This window comes from Monodelphis domestica, chromosome 1, assembly GCF_027887165.1.
Source record: "Monodelphis domestica isolate mMonDom1 chromosome 1, mMonDom1.pri, whole genome shotgun sequence".
NCBI lineage: Eukaryota > Metazoa > Chordata > Mammalia > Didelphimorphia > Didelphidae > Monodelphis > Monodelphis domestica.
The window spans coordinates 502,567,323-502,590,830 of record NC_077227.1 but is presented as its reverse complement, the minus strand read 5'-3'; the positions used below and the strand labels follow the sequence as shown (position 1 = coordinate 502,590,830).

The window sequence follows — 23,508 nt, the reverse complement described above, 5'->3', positions numbered from 1 at the left end:
GCTGTAGCAAAGGAGTAAAGATTTAATCATTTGAAAATATAACCTTCAACAGACATGTGCAAAAGCCAGAAACCTCTGGGCGGTCCTGGGTTAAGCTAGAGCCTCCATTGGCACAGGGAAATTGATGAAGAGTGATTGGTAGATGGGAGAACTGAGGGGAGGAACTTGGATGGTTTCCTTAAAGATAGGGGGTCTGGAGACTCCAAGGGAGGTTGTTGAGGTTTTGGTCAGTGTGGTTCCTGGGCTCTGAGAAGGCTTGCTCTGAAGGAAGCTGAAGATGGGGGCCTCTGAGACTGTTTCTCCATTTTGGACACGTGAGTGATAGGGACTGATCTCTTTTCTTTGCCCCAGCTATCTAAGGGCTTGGGCCTTTTGGCCCAGCCTAAACAGAAGGGGTATTTAAGCCCTATTCCCTTCTCTCCTTTTTTCTCTCTCTCTATCTCTAATTCCTTTCTTACTCCTATTGTAATTAAACTCCAAAAAAGGCTGACGGCTGACTTGAGTTTTTCATTTAGGAATTACATAGCTGATTCCTTGGCGACCTTAAATTAATATATGTCAGTCTTTTAAAGTGAATCCCTTGTAACAGGTGTGTCATACATTACATTTACAAAAAATGCAGAGATGGGAAAATACAATAATGCCAATGCAACTTACTTCAACTACAAATGGATCAGAGGTAGGGATACTCCCAGATATCTGAAAATCACTTCTGAAATCAATTTAAATTATTAGACAATTAAAATTTCCAAAACCGTTATACAGGTTGAAACCAATTTGATGGACTTCATCCATCAGCTCTGTGTGACAATTAACAAAGGTAAAAAAGGAACAAAATGCTGCTTGTGGGCTTTTACAAAGATATTCTTCAGTAAATCATGGCCATAGGGGAGGCACAAATTAAGACATTTTACAGAATATTGCAATTTTGATAAATTACATACATCACGTATTTAGAATTGAGTTACAGAGACTTCTTTATTCTGGGGAGGGGAACAAACTGCAATAGTTAACATCAATAAGGCAATGAAGTCTGAAAAGGCTTAAAAATTCACTTCCAGACTCTAAGGTTCCTTCCCCTCCCAAGTACCATCAGTTATCACAATCCCTTTGTCCACATCTCTGGGGTCTCCCATGCTGAGGGGATTTCCCACACTGAGTACAAGTGTTTGGGTGTGAATTTTGATTACCTTTATTTGAGTAACTATTCCTCCTATCAATATACTATTCCTGAAACTTCTATTCCTATATTCCTGATTTTTCTTCTTACAATTCATAATTACATGACCAACCTTTCCACAAAAATAACATGTTAGTGGTTGTTTTGTGGATTCTCATTAGGGAGCTTTGATCTCTCCTTGCTTTACCTTTCCAACTGTTTCAGTTAATTCTTTTGTTTCCTTCCTCAATGTCTCTACTAAAGTAGCATTCTCCTTATCCTTCTCACCCTGTTTAGAAGTCAATTCCTTTATTTTCTTCCTTAATCTTCTACTAAATCAGTGTTCTCTTTCTCCTTTTCCTTATGTCCTTCAAAAGCATAAACTGCTACTCTTTTAAATTCTTCAAGGTACATAGTAGGCCAATTTGGACAACTAGTCATAAAATAATTCCTAACTACCTTACAACTTTTTTTTTTTTTTACAAATTGTATTCTGATTTGTCTAAGGTCCCGTTCTTTATCTAGATCAAGCTCAATATATCTTCCTCCCAGCTCAATAAGTCTATCCATGAACTAGGCAGGATTTTAGCTATCTTCTTGCTTAAGATTTTCAAATTTAGTCCATGTACCAGGCCTATCAGAACAGGCTCTCATAGATTTTATCAATGCATTTCTATCCTGGCATAGTTGTAAGTAATCTTGCTCTGAATTTGGGTCCCATTTGTGATCTTCAGTTGGCCAATGAGCTGTTCCCTCTCCTTGGGCCTGATTAACAAGAGAAAGAATCTTATTCCTTTCCCTTTCTGTAAGCAAGGCCTGGAGCAAATCTTCTACATCAAGCCATGTGGGATTATATGTGCAAAAAATGCTTTCAAACTTATTTATCACCTCCACAGGCTCAGCTTCATATGAAGGTATTTTTTCTTTGAATCTCTTAATGTCCTGTGGATAAAAAGGTGCATGATGTTTAATGTTTACCAAATCTCCATGTCTGTTATATGTAGGGGCAACTCTCAGAGGTAAAAGACCTTTATTTGAATCATCTTTGGCAATTGCTGCTTGACCTGTGTTCTGGAGTTCAATGGAGTGGGTTGTAGTGAGAGTGGTAGGGGAACAGGGTGGGGTGGTGGAATGGAGCTGGTCAACAGGTGGGAAGGCAGAGCAAAAGGATCGGGGGCAGTGCTGGGGACAGGGTGGAGAGGAAAGGGGTGGGACCAGGTATGGGGTGGAGAGGAGTAGGATGGGTGAAGTCTAGAGCGGTCACAGTAAGGTGGGTGGGAAGTGTAAAATTAAATTAGTCTCTAGTAATAAAAGTAATAAAAATATTTTGTGAGGTTTATTAAGGATTATTAGAATCAAGAATACAAAATTTAAAAAAAAACACATGCTCAGGGCTGATTAGCCCATTCAAAGCTTACGTACTACATCATTGAAATGGCCGAACAGAGAGAGCGAGAGCATAGAAGAGAGAGGTAGGCATTAATGCCAGTTTAAATACTAATTGTGGTCTTGTCCAGGTGGATACTCAAATGAGATTATAGGGAATTCTGGGAAATACCAAGAGCTTCTGGGGATTGAAGCCTAAGGTTCAAATCTCCATTTTACAGAAGGAGGGTATGGAAAAGGATTGAAGTAGGGATGGTATGGGTGGAGATACAGGAGATGGGTGGGCACTGGGTAGTTAGGGTAGAAAGGCATATTGGGGGAAAGAGAATGGGAGGAGTAGGGAATGTGAGGTCTGACAGGGAGAGGAACTGAGGGGTCCTAGTCCTGGTTTGGGTCAGTATAAGGAGAAACCTCCTCACAGGCCAGGTGGGATGATAGAGCATGTTTCTTGCTAGATTTCATTGAAGGATTTAAGTTAGAATAGTTTGGTTCCAAAGAAAGAATGGTTTCCTCACTTGAGGGAATGGTCGATTTATCAACATGATATGCCCATAAGTACCAGTATTTATAATCTTTGGAATTTTTGTTTTTAATGGCTAACTTCAAATCTTTTAAGATCTTGAAGTCAAAAGAGCCATATTTTGGCCAAGTAAAAGATATTTCCATTCATGCATTACAAAGTTTTCTAGCTTTTTTCTTTGTCATTCAATTCTCCTTAGAAAAATTTGAATCACTCTAGCAATTTAGAAATTTATGCAAGGGTGAATCAGGAGGAATAGTTCCTGATTTTCCTTGATGTGTTGCAATATTTCTCATATTGTCTAGTCTGTATGTCTTATTTAAGCTAGTTTGAGTATTACTAAATGGTCAGCTTAAACAATGAAAAGTTCCTAAAACATAAAAAAAATGGAGACACAAAGTTCTTCAATGTTATTGTGGAAGGCAATAAGAGAAGGTGTAAAACAAAAAGCTAATATAAGGAAGCAGTAATTGTTGCACAGCAATAGTATCAATAACGAATGTGTTTTTACTTTAATAATTGTTATTAACAATTAATGACAATATGCATTTGTTATAACTATTAATGATGTTTTAATTAACAATATGCATTATAATTATTTTATTAATAATTAACCATAAACAAGTATCAATAATAAATAACAACCATTAGTAATTAATAATAATAGTTATTGAAAATTAATAATTATTGTTATTGATAGTATTATTAATACTATCGTGTTCTAAATTATTCCCTAATATTGCATGTAATTAATTTGATTTAATGTTGGCTTTGTTCAAATTTAGAAATTTGGTTTTAAGTTAAATTCAATATTATTAATATTTCCTATTAATAATCTTTTTATTTAAATGCATTCAATTTAACAGCATTATTTTAGATCACTAGTAGCAGTAGCAAAGGAATTCTTTTTATTTTCATGCAGTTTTAATTCTTGACAGTAGGTGGTGCTATAAATGCATGTAGAATGGAAGGCACCTATGGGTAGGCCTATCTAAGCAAGCAGTCAGATAAAGAGAAGGGAACTTTTAATATACTAAAGAAGGCAGGCAGTCTTCCAGGAAAGCTTTTGATATGCTAAAGAAGGCAGGCACTCTTCAAGGAAAATGTTACTTTAGATATGCTAAAGAAGGCAGGCAGTCTACAAGCAAAGTTTGAGGGTGGGGGGAGGAAGAGAGAGAAATGGAGTTTCCTCACCCACAAAGGTTAGGCAGTGGCTACATTTTTTTCAAGGTGGGGGGGTAGGGAACTCCTAACCCTAGCACAGCCTGGAAGGATCCCTAGGATTAATTTAATGGGTGTTGCCAAGCAGGTCCCTGCCACAGTGGCCACACAGTGGATATGGTACTCAGAGAAAGTCAGGCAGACATTGGACTGGGAAAGACCTGTTGGGTTCGAGTGCCCCTTGGTTTAAAAAAAATCTTGGTCCCGTTTGGAATGGGGGGGTGTCTTACACCAATTCCTAGGGGGCCACCCCTGTGCACTGTTCCCCCAGTCTGCAAGGGCCATTCTGTGAGGGGGCCCCATCCTTTACCACCCTACTCTTGTCCAAAACGGGTTGGGTCAGGTGTGGAGGCACGTAGGGAGAGTGCAGAGTCTGGGAAGAAACAGGAGTCTGAGTTTTTCACACCCAGGAAAGTCAAATTGTCAGGGGTCATCGGGGATCCTGCCCCATCCTCTGCTTCCCCATTCTTGTCCAAAACAGCTCGGGTTGGGTGGAGTGGGGTGGGATTGCTTTCCTCCCTGGGTCTCTGGTTCTGTGTTGGGCATAAAGCATCCTTTCCCTTCTCTACTGCCCCCAGGGAGCCCCTAACTCTAATCCACAGCCTTGAAGGACCCCCCCCCCCTAGCTTCGCTGCACTAGGCTGAAAGAAGGAACACTAGGATCTTGCGTGCTGTGGAAAGGAAAGGAGCAGGCGTTCCTGTTGGGTCCTAAAACCCACTGGATTTCATATGGGCACAAAGGCCCCAACACCCCTATTCAAGCTGAAAGAGAAAAAGAGGGTGGTGTGGGGAGTGGAGGGAGTGATGCCACCAGGGAAGGAGCTTTTCTCACCAATCAAATGTTATCTGATCTGATTCTGATCTGGGAAAAAGAGCAACCTGCTCTCTCTCTCCACCAAGGATTCTTTCTTATATGAAGGCAGGCCAGCAAACTGAAGTGGCTTCTATCTTACCTAAGCTTAACTAAGACTCAAAACTTTTCTCGGAAGAAAATTAAGGTTCTAAAAAAATCCCCAACTATGGTTGCCCTCTGTAAGAATTAAAAATAATATTTCTATCCAGATATATATTTTATAAAGTTTTTTAGAATGGGTAGATAATGTTCCTATAAGTAACCTGACCATGTGGTGCCTAGACTGCCAGTCTCTTCCTAATTCCTCCCTCACCTGCCTACTCTGTTCCCTTCTTGGTTCTCCCAATTCTTCCCTCTGAAGAAGCCCCCAAACTTGACTTTTATTGACATACAGAACATACACAGAGACAACCTTGGCACAGCTGTGGTATGTCAGGAATGTTTGATAGATAAAATTATTCAGGAGGAGGAGGGGATAAAATTCCTTGACACAGCTCTACCAGGTCAAATGTTTTTTTAGAGTCCATGAAAGTCTCAATAAAATCTTATATTCTCAGTAACTTTTAGTCAGTGACTATAAAGATATGCTCTTTAATAGAATTGTGTGTGTGTGTGTGTGTGTGTGTGTGTGTGTGTGTGTGTGTATAAGATTATAACTTCTTATACCTTTCTTGAGGTGCCCTTGTGAAGTATGACATTCCTACAGATTTTGGAAAGGTACTACACTTTTTTGGGTTGTAATAATGTCTGATTTTTTTAAAAGCATTTGGCAATTTTAGTTCCCTCACAATGATCACTTTCTTGATGGATCTCTTCTATATATATTTAACCTGGACAACTGTTCCTGTCTTTAGTGTCATTTCTGCTTAGTCATGCTTCTGCATTGAGAGTCAGGGTGCAAATGTGTTGGTTCTATTGTCAATGATGGAGAAAATATTTTTATATTAATCTTGACAGGTCTTTTCAATTTTTGTCATTAAAGTTTCTTTCTCAAAGGTTCTCAGGCATAATAAAATCTTTTAAAAATATTTATTTATTTATTTAGAATATTTTTCCATGGTTACATGATTCATGACTTTTCCCACCCCTCTTCTCTCCCCTCTCCCTGAGCAGATTCCAGGTTCAGTGGGTTATACATGTATCATTTTTCAAAACCTATTTACATGTTATTCATATTTGTAGTAGAGTGATCTTTTAACATCAAAACTCTAATCATATCCCAATAGAATCATGTGACTAATCATGTGTTTTTCTTTGCATTTCTACTCTCACAGTTCTTTCTCTAGATGTGGATAGCGGTTTTTTTTTTTCCTCCTGCGTTCCTCTGGATTGTCCTGGATAATTGCATTGCTGTTAGTAGAGAAATCAATTACTTGATTGTGCTACAGTGTATCTTTCTCTGTGTACAATGTTTTCTTGATTCTGCTCCTTTTGTTCGGCATCAATTTCTGGAGGTCTTTCTACCTCTAGTTCATCATTCCTTTCAGCACAATAGTATTCCATCACCATCAGATACCACAATTTGTTCAGCCATTCCCTAATAGATAGACACTTCCTCATTTTCCAATTTTTTGCCACTACAAAGAGTGTGACTATGAATATTTTTGTACAAGTAGTTTTGTTATCTCTTTGGAGTACAAAACCAGCAGTGGTATGGCTGGATTAAAGGGCAGGCATTCTTTTTTTTTTTTTAAATAAAAAATCTTACCTTCTGTCTTGGAATCAATACTGTGTACTGTGTGGAAATAACACCTCCATCAGTAACCAGCCATTCCTAAACATGTTACTCTATGTTATGTCCAGGGTTTCTTAACTCTTCTTAAGGAATAAGTTAGGCCTTGCGATGGGAGGTATGGGTTCAACTGTAGTCTCAAATACTTCCTAGCTCTGTGGCCCTGGACAAATAATTTAATACCTCTTGCCTAGCCCCTACTGCTCTTCTGCCTTGGAACCAAAACGCAGTAGGTCAGAAGTTGTGTTTTTTTTTAAAGAATAAATTAATCATATACAAGGTTGAGAATTCTCTGTAGTGCATAAAACTTGGGCCTCTTGTTTCTTTTGAGCCACAGTTCCCAATTTGTTTTAACCCCCTATACTGAATTTTTGCATTGAAGTTGCAGACAATTTAAATAAATGTTTATTTAACTGAGCCATATTGAAATTCTTTTTTTTAATTAAACCTTTACCTTCTATCTTGGAAGCAATACTGTGATACTGGTTCCAAGGCAGAAGAGTGGTAAGGGCTAGGCAATGGGGGTTAGTGACTTGCCCAGGGTCATCCAGCTAGGAGGTGTCTGAGGTCAGATTTGAACCCAGGACCATATTGAATTCTTCATAAAATTTCTCTTCCTTCTTATTCTTTGTCTTTAAAAGTGGTTGATGTAAAGATTTATATTTGAAGTACAAGATAGGGAGACATAGTTGGAAAGCAGTTTGAAAGACATTCAGAGTTTTTGTCGCCTGCAAGGTAAGCAGTGTAACATGGCAGCCAAAAAAAGGTAATGGGCTCTTGGAGTGCATTAAAAGGGACAAAACTACTAGAAATGAGGAAGTGATAACCTTAATGCCAGACTACACTTAGACATATGTTATTTGAAGGGACTAGGAATATTTGGCCTGGAGAAGAAGATATTCAAGAGAGACAGGATAGCCCATTTTCACTTATCCTACCATTGTGGAGGCTTGATATTCTATGATGTCTTCCCACAAGACTTCCAGAATAAAGAGGTTTCTCATAAAAAAGCAGAAGCAAAATCATTCTGTGAGTCAGTGTATTCGAATTAAAACTGGCAAAAACATCAGGTAAAACTCAAAGGAAACATTGGAGAAGTACTAAGCTAAGTTTATAAAGAACAGCCAGAGTGATCATGTGCATATTTATTCTTACATACATACACCTTTCCATGGTACTGACCCTGATAAAAAGTGAATTCTACTTTGTTCTCATTTTGAAAGCTGCCTGCTAAGGTCCAGATATGGAAAAATAGATTGTTGAAGAAATTCTCTTGCTATTTTGCTTTCATAGAGTGAATTGATTAGTTTAAGTAATAATATGAACATGATATTTCAATAGCTGTCTTTTATATCCTTGTTTGTATAGTAATTCTATATTTGAAATTCTACCACATACAATAGTGGCAATAAAGAATCAAGTTGCTGGACAGTTAAGATATGGGATTCAAATCTTGCTTCAAATACTAGCTGTATGATCCAGAGAAAATTGCTAAATCACTTTGAATCTGTTTCCTCTTAAATAAAAATGAGGTTGTGAGGCTCAAATGAGAATATACATAATATGTTTTGCAAGTCTTCAATGCTATAAAAAAAACAGGAGCTATCTCAGGTATGTCATTAAATGCTGCCTTTGTGGTAATCAAGGCCATAGAACTAAGTTGCCTGTTTATCTGTAGCTTATTTTATTGATGAGATCAGTTTATTGATGAGATCTATATTGTTGTGAGCTTTTGATTCTTATATTGATAACATCATGAAGAGTTTGCATATTTGGGGCTCCTACCACTGGGGAAACTAAAATGGGTCCAGGGGGAATGACTTACTAAATTATTTGCTGAAGATGCAATTCTGCTAATAAAGCACTTCTATGAAAAGACATGAGAAAGATATTATAACTATCTTCAAGTATTAGAAGTGTTGTCATGCAGAAAAAGGGCTAGATCTATTTTGTTTGGCCATGGAAAGTAAAATTAGTATAGTAGGACCTTGTTTTATGTGAGCTCAAAACACATGAATTCACACTACACAATTGAATTTGAATTTGAATACACAATTGGCATTTAAAAAATGGCAGAAAAATACGTAAAATAAAAGACTTTTAACTTTGTGCTAAATCCATGCCATTTTCCCAAGTGGCAAAGTCTCCCAGCATCTTGCCTAATCATGTTTATTCTTGCTCTGACAAGCATTAGTGGGAGTCATTATTTTGTAACAAACATTGGCCCCTGAATCAAGCTTTGTTCAGAATTCTTCTTTTAACAAATCATATGTATCAGAGCAGAACTTCTCATTGTTTCATTAACTCTACTTAGTTATTCATAAAGGTCTGTAAGTAAAAGAGTAGTGGTGCTGGTAGCTCTGATAATGATAAGTCCAAGAAAAGTTGTAAAGTCTGTTCATATAAGAAATATTTATTAAATAATGGTGTTTGCTATTAACGTGCAATTTTTACAAAGGATCTTGGAATGTATTGACCACATAAAATGAAGTCCTACTGTTCTAATGAATAAAAGATAACAAAAAGCAAATTTAGGCATGTTTTTGAGAGAAACTTTCTAACTATTTAGATCTATCTGAAAGAATAATAGATAGTGAGTCTCCAATCTTGGGACATCTTCAAGGAGAAACTTGAATGACTACATCAGGATAATTACTTCTCAGGTATGTTGTAATGGAGATTCTTTATTGGATATAGATTGAACTAGATGGGCAGTGGCATTCATTCTAAGCCTGAAATTCTGTGATTGTGGTTTTCCAATAAAGTCTTTCTGCTTCAAGTCTCTCTCCTCTTTCCAGTCCATCCTCTACTGAATTATCAAATTGGTCTTAAAGGACAAGTCTGACTGTGGCACTCCTTTGTTGAATTCATTCCAGTGGCTTCTTATCTTTAGGTTCTAATATAAAATCCTCTGGATCTTAATGCCCTCTATGACCTGTATCCTTCCTGTCTTTCTGTTCTCTTTACTGATTACTTAACCCCAGATACTCTGTGATCCAGTAACATTGGTGTCCTTGCTGTTTCTCTTACATGACATTCCATGTCACAGCTCTAAGATCTTAACTCTGAATTGCCTTCTAGAATGTTTGGACCAAGTCATAGCTCTGTCCCTACTTTAGAATCCCAATGTAATTGTGGCTTTCTTGTTATAGCCACACCCTATTAGAAATTGACTTTTTCCATCTTTTTGTTATTTTTGCCAACCTTTGGGTAAAGAAGTATAATTGTGAGGTGAAACCTCAGAGTTTTTCGACTTTCATTTTTCTTATTGGTGATTTGGAGCAAACTTTCAAAAGATTGTTAAAAGTTTGAAATTTTTTCTTTTGAGATGTCTGTTCATATACTTTGACCACTTAAACATCAGGGAATGGCTATATATATGACATATACCGATACAGCATGCATAACATGTTATACATATGTTTATGTATGTACACACATTTAGTCAATCTTTTTTGGTCAAGTCCAACTCTTTGTGATCCCATTAAGAGTTTTCTTGGCAAAGATATTGGAGTAGTTTGCCATTTCCTTCTTCAGCTCATTTTACAAATGAGGAAACTGAGACAAAACAAGGCTAAGTGATTTACTCAGAATCATACAGCTAGTTAAGTAGCTGAGGTCAGATTTGATCTCAGGTTTTTCTGATCCCAGATATGGCCCACTGTACCATCTAGCAATGTGTGTGTGTGTGTGTGTGTGTGTGTGTGTGTGTGTGTGTGTGCATGTAAAATTTCCTATACCTGGTATATTTTTTCTTTTTTTCTTTGAAAATTTTATTTAATTAGTCAATTTAGAACATTTTTCCTTGGTTACAAGAATCATATTCTTTCCCTCCCTTCCCTTACCCTTCCTGTAGCCAATGCACAATTCCACTGGGTTTTACATGTGTCTTTGATCAAAACCCATTTCCATGTTGTTGATGTTTGCATTAGGGTGATCATTTAGAGTCTACATCCCCAATCATATCCCCCTCAACCCATCTAATCCAATAATTGTTTTTCTTCGGTGTTTTTGCTCCCATAGTTTTCCCTCTGAATGTGGATAGTGTTCTTTCTTATAAATCTCTCCGAATTGTTCTGGATTGCTGCATTGCCACTAATGGAGAAGTCCATTACATTGAATTGTACCACAGTGTATCAGTCTCTGTATATAATGTTCTCCTGGTTCTGCTCCTTTCACTCTGCATCAATTTCCTGGAGGTCGTTCCAGTTCCCATGGAATTCCTCCAGTTCATTATTCTTTTGGGCACAATAGTATTCCATCACCAACATATACCACAATTTGTTCAGCCATTTCCCAATTGATTGGCATCCCCTCATTTTCCAATTTTTGGCCACCACAAAGAGTGCAGCTATGAATATTCTTGTACAAGTCTTTTTCCTTATTATCTCTTTGGGGTATAAACCCAGCAGTGCTATGGCTGGATCAAAGGGCAGACAGTCTTTTATTGCCTTTTGGGCATAGTTCCAAATTGCCCTCCAGAATGGTTGGATCAATTCACAACTCCACCAGCAATGCATTAATGTCCCAACTTTGCCACATCCCCTTCAACATTCATTACTTTCATTTGCTGTCATGTTAGCCAATCTGATAGGTGTGAGGTGGTACCTCAGAGTTGTTTTTATTTTCATCTCTCTGATTATAAGAGATGTAGAACACTTTTTCATGTGCTTATTAATAGTTTTTATTTCTTTATCTGAAAGTTTCCCATTCATGTCCCTTGTCCATTTATCAATTGGAGAATGGCTTGATTTTTTGTACAATTAATTTAGCTCTTTATAAATTTGAGTAATTAGACTTTTTGTCAGAGATTTTTGTTTTAAAGATTGTTTCCCAATTTGTTGCTTCCCTTCTAATTTTGGTTGCATTGGTTTTGTTTGTACAATCCCTTTTTAATTTAATGCAATCAAAATTATTTATTTTACATTTTGTAATTTTTTCTAACTCTTGCTTAGTCTTAAAATCTTTCCTTTCCCAAAGATCTGACAAGTATACTATTCTGTGTTCACTTAATTTACTTATAGTTTCCTTCTTTATATTTAAATCATTCACCCATTCTGAGTTTATCTTGGTGTAGTGTGTGAGATGTTGATCTAAACTTAATCTCTCCCATACTGTCTTCCAATTTTCCCAGCAGTTTTTATCAAATAGTGGATTTTTGTCCCAAAAGCTGGGACCTTTGGGCTTGTCATAGACTATCTTGCTGAGGTCACTTATCCCAAGTCTATTAAACGGATTCTCCTTTTTGTCTCTTAGTACCATATTGTTTTGATGACCACTGCTTTATAGTATAGTTTGAGATCTGATACTGCTAGGCTACTTTATTTCACTTTTTTTTTTCATTATTTCTCTGGATATCCTTGATCTTTTGTTATTCCAAATGAACTTTGTTATGGTTTTTTCTAATTCAGTGAAAATTTTTTTGGTGTTTTGATAGGTATGGCACTAAATAAGTGAACATGTTTGGGTAGTATTGTCATTTTTATTATGGTAGCTCATCCTATCCATGAGCAATCAAAGTTTTTCCAATTATTTAGCTCTAGTTTTAATTGTGTGGAGAGTGTTTTGTAGTTGTGTTCATATAGTTCCTGTGTTTGTATTGGCAGATAGATACCTAAGTATTTTATATTGTCTAGGGTGATTTTAAATGGAATTTCTCTTTCTAATTCTTGCTGCTGAGATGAGTTGGTAATATGTAGAAATGCTGATGACTTATGTGGGTATATTTTTATCCTGCCCCTTTGCTAAAGTTGTTGATTATTTCCACTAGCTTTTTAGGTGATTCTCTAGGATTCTTTAAGTAGACCATAATATCATCTGCAAAGAATGATAGCTTGGTCTCTTCATTACCTATGCTGATACCTTCAATTTATTTTTCTTCTCCAATTGCTACTGTTAGTGTTTCTAATACAATGTTAAACAATAGAGGAGATAATGGGCATCCTTGTTTCACTCCTGATCTTATTGGGAAGGCTTCTAGTTTATCCCCATTGCAGATGATGTTTGCTGATGGTTTTAGATATATACTGTTTATTATTTTTAGGAAAGGCCCTTCTATTCCTATACTTTCTAGCATTTTTAATAGAAATGAGGTATTGTATTTTGTCAAAGACTTTTTCTGCATCTATTGAGATAATTATGTGATTTTTGTTGGTTTGCTTGTTGATATGGTCAATTATGTGGATGGTTTCCCTAATATTGAACTATCCTTGCATTCCTTATATAAATACCACCTGATTATAATGAATAACCCTCATGATCACTTGCTGGAGTCTTTTTGCTAGTATTCTATTTAAGATTTTTGCATCTATGTTCATTAGGGAGATTGGTCTACAGTTTTCTTTCTCCATTTCTGACCTGCCCAGCTTTGGAATCAGTACCATATTTGTGTCATAAAAGGAATTTGGTAGAACTCCTTCTTTGCTTATTCTGTCAAATAGTTTGTATAATATTGGTATTAGTTGTTCTTTGAATGTTTGATAGAATTCATTTGTGAATCCATCTGGTCCTGGGGATTTTTCCTTAGGGAGTTCTTTGATGGTTTGTTCAATTTCTTTTTCTGATGTGGGGTTGTTTAGGTAATTTCTTTCTTCTTCTGTAAGTCTAGGCAATTTATACTTTTGTAAGTGTTCATCCATATCACCTAGATTGCCATATTTTTTTGCCGTATAATTGGGCATAGTAGTTTTTAATGATTGCCTTAATTTCCTCTTCATTAGAGGTGAGGTCTACCTTTTCATCTTTGATACTGTTAATTTGGTTTTCTTCTTTCCCTTTTTAAATTATATTGACCAGTACTTTGTCTATTTTATTTGTTTTTTCAAAGTACCAGATTCTAGTCTTATTTATTAAATCAATAGTTCTTTTACTTTTGATTTCATTAATTTCTCCTTTGATTTTTAGGATCTCTAATTTAGTTTTCATCTGAGGATTTTTAATTTTTTTCACTTTTGAGCTTTTTAATTGGCATGCCCAATTCATTGACCTCTGACCGCCCTAATTTGTTAATATATGAACTCAAGCATATACATTTCCCTCTAAGTACTGCTTTAGCTGCATATTTCATATATTTTGAAAGGATGTCTCATCATTGTCGTTTTCTTCTATGAAATTATTGTTTCTCTGATTTGTTCTTTAACCAATTTTGGAGAATCATATTATTTAATTTCCAAACAATTTTTGATTTGCCTCTCCATGTACCCTTACTAATTATTATTTTTATTGCATTGTGATCTGAAAAAGGTTGAATTTATTATTTCTGCTCTTTTGCACTTGTTTGCAATGTTTTTATGCCCTAATACATGGCCAATCTTTGTGAATGTACCATGTGCTGCTGAAAAGAAGGTACATTCCTTTTTGCCCTTATTTACTTTTCTCCATATGTCTACTAACTCTAATTTTTCTAAGATTTCATTCACATCTCTTACCTCTTTCTTAATTATTTTTTGGTTTGATTCATCTAGATTTGATAGAGGAAGGTTCAGGTCTCCCACTAGTATAGTTTTTCTATCTATTTCATCCTTGAGCCCCACTAGTTGCTCCTTTAGAAATTTAGATGCTATGACATTTGGTGAATACATATTGAGTACTGATATTTCCTCATTGTCAATACTGCCTTTTATCAGGATGTAATTACCTTCCCTATCTCTTTTAACTAGATCTATTTTTACTTTGGCTTTGTCAGATATCATGATTGTGACTCCTGCTTCTTTTTATTAGTTGATGCCCTATAGATTTTGCTCCATCTGATTACCATCACCCTGTGTGTGTCTATCTTCCTCATGTGTTTCTTGTAGACAACATATGGTAGGAGTTTGGTTTCTAATCCACTCTGATATTTGATTGCGTTTTATGGGTGAGTTCATTCCATTCACATTCAGAGTTATGATTACCAGCTGTTTATTTCCTAACATTTTGATTTCCATTCCTAGTCCTGTCCTTTCTTCTTTCATTATTTCCTTCCACACTGGTTTTTTGTTTTTAATCAGTCCCCCTATTTCCCACCCTCATTTTGCTTACCATCCCCCTCCTTCTTATTCCCCTATTATTTTTCTTTAGGGTCTTTTTAATCTATACCCATACTCTCCCTCCCTTGTATTGCTTCCCTCCCCACTGGTCCTTTTGTTACCCTTCTACTTCTCTATAGGGTGAGAATAAATTTTCTGCCCCAATGGATCTGATTGTTCTTCCCCTTTGAGTCAATTTCAATGCATGTAAGAATTAAGTATTTCTTGATTCCAACCTCTTTACCCTTCCAGTGTTTTGGTGTTCTCCTCCACTCTTGCCATGTGCTGCTTTATGACATATAAATTGACCCTTTTTGTTTCTTTTCCCATTTCTCTTAGTATTACCCTCTTTTTAAAACTTTACACATATATATATTTATTATATATGTATACATATAAATATATATATATATTTATGCATACATATATATGTATGTATATATATGTATGTATGTCTTGGAATTTCATCCTATACAGTTTGTCACTGTTCCCGTTAAGCATAGTTCTTCTAGCTACGCAGGTGATAATAATAATTTTTAAGAGTTACTGATATTCTCTTTTCTTGTGGGGATACAAATCATATATCTTATTGGGTCCCTTAACTTTTTTTTTGTTTTTCCTCTTTCTTAATTACCTTTTGGTAATTCTTTTAAGTTCTGTGTTTGGCCATCAAATTTTCTGTTCAAGTCTCGTCTTTTCTTTATTAATGGTTGGAAGTCTTCTATTTTATTAAATTACCATACTTTCCTCTGTAAGAATATAGTCAGTTTTGCTGGATAGTTGATTTTTAGTTGTAGTCCTAGTTCCCTTTCTTTCCAGAATATCATATTCCATGCCTTTCAGTCATTCAGTGTAGATGCAGCCAGATTCTGTGTTATCCTCACTGTGGTTCCATGGTATCTGAATGACTTCTTCTTAGCAGCTTGTAATATTTTTTCATTGGTCTGATAGTTCATGAGTTTGGCTATAATATTCCTGGGTGTTATCAATTGAGGATTAAGTACAGGAGATGATCTGTGGATTCTTTTAATCTCTACTTTTCCCCTTTTGTTCTAGAATGTTGGGGCATTTTTTTTTTGGATAATGATGTCCAGGCTTTTTCTTTTGTCGTGATCTTTCGGTAGTCTAAATTTTCTTATGTTGTCTCTCTTCAACCTGTTTTCTAGATCTTCAGTTTTGTCAATGAGGTGTTTTATATTTTCCTCAATTTTTTCCATTTAAAAATTTTTTGTTTTATAATTTCCTGTTGCCTTGTGAAGTTGTTTGCTTCTAGTTGTTGGATTCTAGTATTTAAAGACAGAATTTCATCCCTGGCTTTTTGATCATCTTTCTTCTTCTGGTCTGATTTTCTTTGGAGGTCATCTTTCATCTCCTTTGCCTCATTTTCAAGCTGATTAATTTTGGCCTTCGAGACACTGTTTTCTGTTTTCAGATGGTTTATTTTTATTTTTAATTTCTTTTCTGTCTCTCTTAATTGTTTTTTGAATTGCATTTTGAGTTCTTCCAAAGCCTATGTCCAATTTGCTGGAGTTTCTGTGTTTTTGTTTGGTGTTCTTTGATCCTCCTCTGTTTCATTTGCTCTTCTTTCATTGCCTGGAAAGAAGCTGTTGGTTGTAATTTCTTTTTTCTTTTTCTGTTATTTACTCATATTTTCACCTTCTTTCCCCTCTGTAGTTTCCTGTAGTCTTGCTTCTCTCATTATGTGATGGTTCTGTGGGTTTGGGCTGTTCTGTTCTGAAGAGACTTCTTCTCTGTTCTGATGATTGATCAGATTAGTCAGATCTTCCCCAGGTGACAGCAGAAGCTGAAAAGGAGCTGAGCTTCTGCCCTGTTATCAATGTTCAAGGTTCTTGCCTATAGTTTGTTGCCATCTTTGCCCTAGGATCTTAGTCAGCAAGGCTCTCAGATCAGTCTGTGGGAGAGAGGGGTATTGGAGCTTGAGCTTCCCTTCCCTCTGAAGACTTCTTATCTGCCATATTGATTAGATTGAGCCAGGGCAGAGGAGTGATCTGCAAAGCTGGCTGTGCCCTGAGACCAATACCTTGTGTGTGTGTGTGTGGGGGGGGGGGCAAAATGGAGCATGCTGCCTGCTTTGTGCCTCTATACTGCCTGTATTCAATGCCTTGAGCATGGCACAACTATGCCAGCAAGGTACTCCCTTTGGATTAGTGCCCTTGCCCACCCAGAAATTCCAGCCACCACTGGAGGCTCAGCACTGTATGTGGGGGAAGGTTCCTGGGACCTTCCTTCTTCCTTCCCCTTAAACCTCCATGTTCTAGAATTCAGAATTATTTGGGGGGGCATACCTTTTAAGTTGAGCCCAGCAGGAGGGTTCCCTAGTTCTATCCTCTTGTTATATTTGGTTTTCTGTCCCCTCAAAGCATTGTGTTTTTGATTCGGTAAGGAAGGGTTTGTGGAGGTCTCAACTGTTGCTGTCTCTAAGCCACCATCTTGACTCCCTATATCCCCTGGTATATTAGATATCAAACTCTAATTATTAGAGATATTCAATAAAACATTTTCCCCTAATCAATAGTTTCCCACTTTTCATTGATGAATTGATTTTTTTAACCTTACTTTTTAGTACTTCATTTTCATCTAGTATCTGTTCACTGATTATCTTAATGACTTAAAAGAATGAAGAAAAGTGTTTTTTTCATGAATTCACAGAACTCTCATTTTAATGTTACATTTATAGGTTGGCTTCATTTTAAGTTTTTACGTCAGAGTAAATTAGAGGGGAAAAAAGGTGCTAGGTGGCACTGTGAGTCAGTCTACATTTCTATGCCTTATCATTTAGATGAAGTTTTAAACCAGTTAAAGATTTGCTATGTAGTTTCTTGAGAAAATTTGATTATATAAGAATTTCACAAGATGAAGATGTAGGAAAAAAAATTTTTTTTTAAGTTTGGCTCTTTGTGAGGGTAAGAGATAGAAGAATACAAGGGAAGATCTAGATATTGCAAAAACAAAGGATATCAATATAAATTTATTTTTAAAAAGAGTGATATGGAAAGACCACAAAGTAGAGGTCTTACAAATTATGCTTTTAAGAATGCACCTTGACATTTTTATGAGACTTTATATCTCTTGAATAAGTCTGTACTCATTAGCTAGAATATACAAGAATCTATAAACATTCCTCAGTCCCTTTCATAATTGTTTCTTTGGGTAAATCATACTGTCTCTTGAGTCTTAATTTTCTTGCCTGTAAAATGGAAATAATCCATGCCCTCACTAAGACTGTAGGGAATCAAATGAGATACTGGATAATAGTAACTCATTTATACTTAACATTAAAAAAAGAAACCCTTAACTCCTGCCTTAGTATCAATTCTAGGACAGAAGAGTGGGATGGACTAGATAATTAGGATTAAGTGAGTTGTCCAGGGTCACAGCTAGGAAATGTCTGAGGTCAGATTTGGATCCACATCTCCTCCACTCCAGGCCTGATGCTCTATTAACTGTGCTATCTCACTGCCCCAAGGAATGGTATTTTATAAGATATAGTATGGCCTAGTGGTTAAGGGAGCCAACTTTTGAATCAAGAGGGCCTTTGTTCAAGTTCTGCCTCAGTCACATCTTGGCTTTGTGACAATAGGAGATTCAGTTGATCTTTCAGTACCCCCCAAACTCCTTAAGACTATAAATTATAAACAAATTGCTTATCTGCTTTTTAGAGAGAGTTTCCATATATAGAACTCCATATATGGATAAAAGCACAGGTCTATTCTTGTACCCCAACTCCCACTCCCACCCCCTTTAAAAAAACAGATCACTACAGTACAAAACATATACCTGGGAGTTTTTTCCTATAAAATGTTGAATTTAAGCTTTTAAAAGTTATTTATATGAACATGTTGGCCTCTATGATGATATCCCATGTGATGTGGGGAGGGTGGGGAGGAATTGGGACACTAGTAGATGGGATCTGTTATGTAAATATGAAGAAAAGTAAGTTAAACATATAGGAGATCTGTGATTTCATTTGTGTAATATTTTCTTATTCTTTATATAAGGAAATGCTTGTTTTGTCTGGATTTGTAAACATTGGAATAATAATAAAAATAAATTAAAAATAGTTATTTAGCAAGACCATGTTTTATTATCTAAACAAAGTATTTGATATTCTGAAGTATCTAGAATCTCATTGCTATGGCTATATCTACTCTCAGTTTAACAAACATTATTATAGGCACAGGCAGGTGGGTAGTTCACCAATCATGGAATCATGAGGACCTGAGTTTAAATCTGGTCTCAGACACTTCCTGGCTGTGTGACCCTGGATAAGTCACTTAATCCTGTTTGCCCTTCTGACTTCAGGTTAATAGGACAGAAAGTTGTTTTTTTAAAAAACCAAATCATTTATTAAGACCCTTCACAATAAATTATAATCTTTTTGTACTTTCTCATCTTAAATGATTCATGTATAACTTTCCATAAATCTTCCATAAAGGTTCTACTCAATGTGTTTAAGAATCTTTATTTCTGACCAAAATACAACAACTAGAATTAAGTGCCCTCACAAGGCAGCAGGACACTACAAAACAAAACCAAAAGAATGGAAAAATTGAGGAAAATATGAAAGCATCTCATTCATAAAATAGAGAATTTAGAAAATTGTTCGAGGAGAGACAATTTAAGAATCATTGGTCTACCAGAAGACCATGACAATAGAAAAAGCTTGGACATAATACTACAGGAAATTATCCAAGAAAACTGCCCCGATATTCTAGAAGAAGAGGGAAAAGTGGAGATTGAAAGAATCCACAGATCACCTCCTGTACTTAATCCTCAACTGACAACACTCAGGAATGTTATAGCCAAATTCAAGAACTATCAGACCAAAGAGAAGATATTACAAGCTGCCAAGAAGAAGTCATTCAGATACCATGGAACCACAGTGAGGATAATGCAGGATCTGGCTGCATCCACACTGAAGGACTGAAAGGCATGGAATATGATATTCCAGAAAGCAAGGAAACTAGGTCTACAACCAAGAATCAACTACCCAGCAAAACTGACTATATTCTTACAGGGGAAAGTATGGTCATTCAACAAAATAGAGGAATTCCAAGAATTTGCAAAGAAAAGATCAGACCTGAACAGAAAATTTGATGTCCAACACAGAACTCAAGAGAATTATCAAAAGGTAATTAAAAAAGAGGGAAAAAAGAAAAACAAAACAAAACAAAATTTTAAGAGACTCTATAAGTTAAAGTGATATGTATCCCTATAAGAAAAGAGGTCATTGGTAACTCTTAGCTGTTGTTATCACCTGGGCAGCTAGAAGAATTACACTTAGAGGGAACAGTGACAAACTGTATAGGATGAAAGGATAAGACATAAATAGGTATATAGATATATGCATGCATAAATACATATACATGTGTGTGTATATATATATATACACAATACATAAAGAGAGGTTAATACTAAAAGAAATGGGAAAAGAAACAAGTGGGGGTAAATTTATATGTCACAAAGAAACTCATGGTGGGAGGGGGGAAGAACATGAATACACTAGAAGGGTAAAGAGGTTGGAGATAGGAAATATTCAACTCTTACATGCTTTGAAATTGACCCAAAGAGGGAAGAACAATCCAATCCATCGGGGCAGAGAATAGATTTGCACCCTATATGGGAGTAGAAGGGTAATGAACTGACTGGTGGGGATGAAAGCAGTACAAGGGAGGGAGAGGGTGGGGGGTAATTTTAGAAAGACTACAGGGAAAATAAGGGGGGAATAAGAAGGGAGGGGGTAGAAAGGGAAGTAAAATAAGGGTGGGAACTAGGGGGACTGATTAAAAACAAACATTGGTGTAGAAGGAAATAGTGAAAGAAGAAAAGGCAGGATCAGGAGTAAAAAATCAAAATGCTGGGAAATACACAGCTAGTAATCATAACTCTGAATGTGAATGGAATGAACTCACCCATAAAACCCAAGCAAATAGAAGAGTGGATTAGAATCCAAAACCCTACCACATGCTGTCTACAAGAAACACACATGAGGAAGGTAGATATGCATAGGGTGAAAGTAAGAGGAGGGAGCCAAATCTATTGGGCAGCAACTGATAAAAAGAAGGCAGGAGTCGCAATCATAATATCGGACAAAGCCAAGGTAAAAATAAATCTAGATAAAAGAGAAAGGGAAGGTAATTACATCCTGATAAAAGGCAGTATAGACAATGAGGAAATATTCGTACTCAACATGTATGCACCAAATGGCATAGCATCCAAATTTCTAAAGGAGGAACTAGTGGAGCTCAAGGATGAAATCGATAGAAAAAAACTATACTAGTGGGAGACCTGAACCTTCCCCTATCAGAACTAAATAAATTAAAGCAAAAAATAAATAAGAAAGAGGTAAGAGAAGTGAATGAAATCTTAGAAAAATTAGAGTTAGTAGACATGTGGAAAAAAATAAATAGGGACAAAAAGGAATATACCTTCTTTTTAGCAGCACATGTTACATTCACAAAAATTGACCATGTATTAGGGCATAAAAACATTGCAAACAAGTGCAAAAGAGCAGAAATAATAAATTCAACCTTTTTCAGATCATAATACAATAAAATTAATAATTAGTAAGTGTATATTGTAGCCTCCCGGCCTGCGAGAGGCTGCAAGGGTGAGAAGATAGAGATAGAGTAAAAGTTTTAGATCCCGTGAAGGGCGTGAACGAGCCGACTTTAGAGATGTAAATAATTGAGTCAGTAGACAATTATTATTTTAAGAGCCACAGCTGCTCCGACCACTGGGTGTTACTATCCAGGCTGTCCCACCCAATGATCTCAATTTAACACTACACTGGTCAGAGGATAATGCTAGCTCAGATGGAAAGGAGATCAGAAACTAAAGGAGGTAGATAATGCTAGGTAGCATTAGGAGAGAGAGAGGAAGTAAGGCAGGCCTGGCCTAAAGACCAGGCCTTAGTGAGAAAGATAGAAAGGAGAGAGACAGGGGAGAAGATGTTCCTTATCAAACCTGTGGATGTCCTTCAAGTGGGCGGAGCTGGCTTTGGCTCGTTTATTTATAGTCTTGACAGCTCAATACATATTGAACAGTTATATGATACCTCAATACATATGGATGAGTTACCTGGGGTATTCCCATTGGATAATGCAACTTATGACAAGGTGAAGGTGGGGTTATTATCCCCGGGAGAGTGAGACAAAGAAAAGCAAGGTTTCGCGCCTAAACTTCAGCCACGCTGGCAATAAAATTTATTGCCATGCACAGGATGGCCATGTGCTTACTCACAATCCTTGTCTCCCTATAATGCCTATGGGCTGGACTGATACATATATGGAGAGGTAAATAAAAAATTAATTGAAAATTAAACAATATGATTCTCCAAAACTGGTTAGTTAAAGAACAAATCACAGAAACAATTAATAACTTCATTGAAGAAAAAGACAATGATGAGACATCCTTTCAAAACCTATGAGATGCAGCCAAAGCAGTACTCAGGGGGAAATTTATATCCTTGAGTTCATATATTAACAAATTAAGCAGGGCAGAGGTCAATGAATTGGTCATGCCAATTAAAAAACTAGAAAGTGAACAAATTAAAAATCCTCAAATGAAGACTAAATTAGAGATCCAAAAAATCAAAGGAGAAATTAATAAAATTGAAAGTCAAAGAACTATTGATTTAATAAATAAGACTAGAATCTGGTACTTTGAAAAAACAAATAAAATAGACAAAGTACTAGTCAGTCTAATTAAAAAAAGGAAAGAAAAAAACCAAATCAACAATATCCAAGATGAAAAGGGAGACCTCACCTCAAATGAAGAGGAAATTAAAGCAATCATTAAAAACTACTATGCCCAATTATACGGCAAAAAAATATGGCAATCTAGGTGATATGGATGAACACTTACAAAAGTATAAATTGCCTAGACTTACAGAAGAAGAAAGAAATTACCTAAACAACCCCACATCAGAAAAAGAAATTGAACAAGCCATCAAAGATCTCCCTAAGGAAAACTCCCCAAGTCCAGATGGATTCACAAATAAATTTTATCAAACATCCAAAGAACAACTAACCCCAATATTATACAAACTCTTTGACAGAATAAGAAAAGAAAGAGTTCTACCAAATTCATTTTATGACACAAACATGGTACTGATCCCAAAGCCAGGCAGGTCAAAAACAGAGAAAGAAAACTATAGACCAATCTCCTTAATGAATATAGATGCAAAAATCTTAAAATAGGATACTAGTAAAAAGACTCCAGCAATTGATCACGAGGGTTATTCACTATGACCAGGTAGGATTCATACCAGGAATGCAAGGATGGTTTAATATTAGGAAAATCATCCACATAATTTACCATATTAACAAGCAAACTGACAAAAATCACATGTTTATCTCAATAGATGCAAAAAAAGCCTTTCATAAAATACAACACCCATTCCTATTGAAAACACTAGAAAGTATAGCAATAGAAGGGCCTTTCTTAAAATAATAAACAGTATATATCTAAAACCATCAGCAAACATCATCTGCAATGGGGATAAACTAGAAGTCTTCCCAATAAGATCAGGAGTGAAACAAGGATGCCCATTATCTCCTCTATTATTTAACATTGTACTAGAAACACTAGAAGTAGCAATTAGAGAAG

At 36.1% G+C, this 23,508-nt stretch overlaps 1 pseudogene; it reads left to right on the top strand.

The window, feature by feature from the left end:
* The first annotated feature begins 7,768 nt into the window (after positions 1-7,768).
* Positions 7,769-11,411, top strand: LOC130456486 (60S ribosomal protein L39-like; annotated as a pseudogene).
* The last annotated feature ends 12,097 nt before the right edge of the window (positions 11,412-23,508 follow it).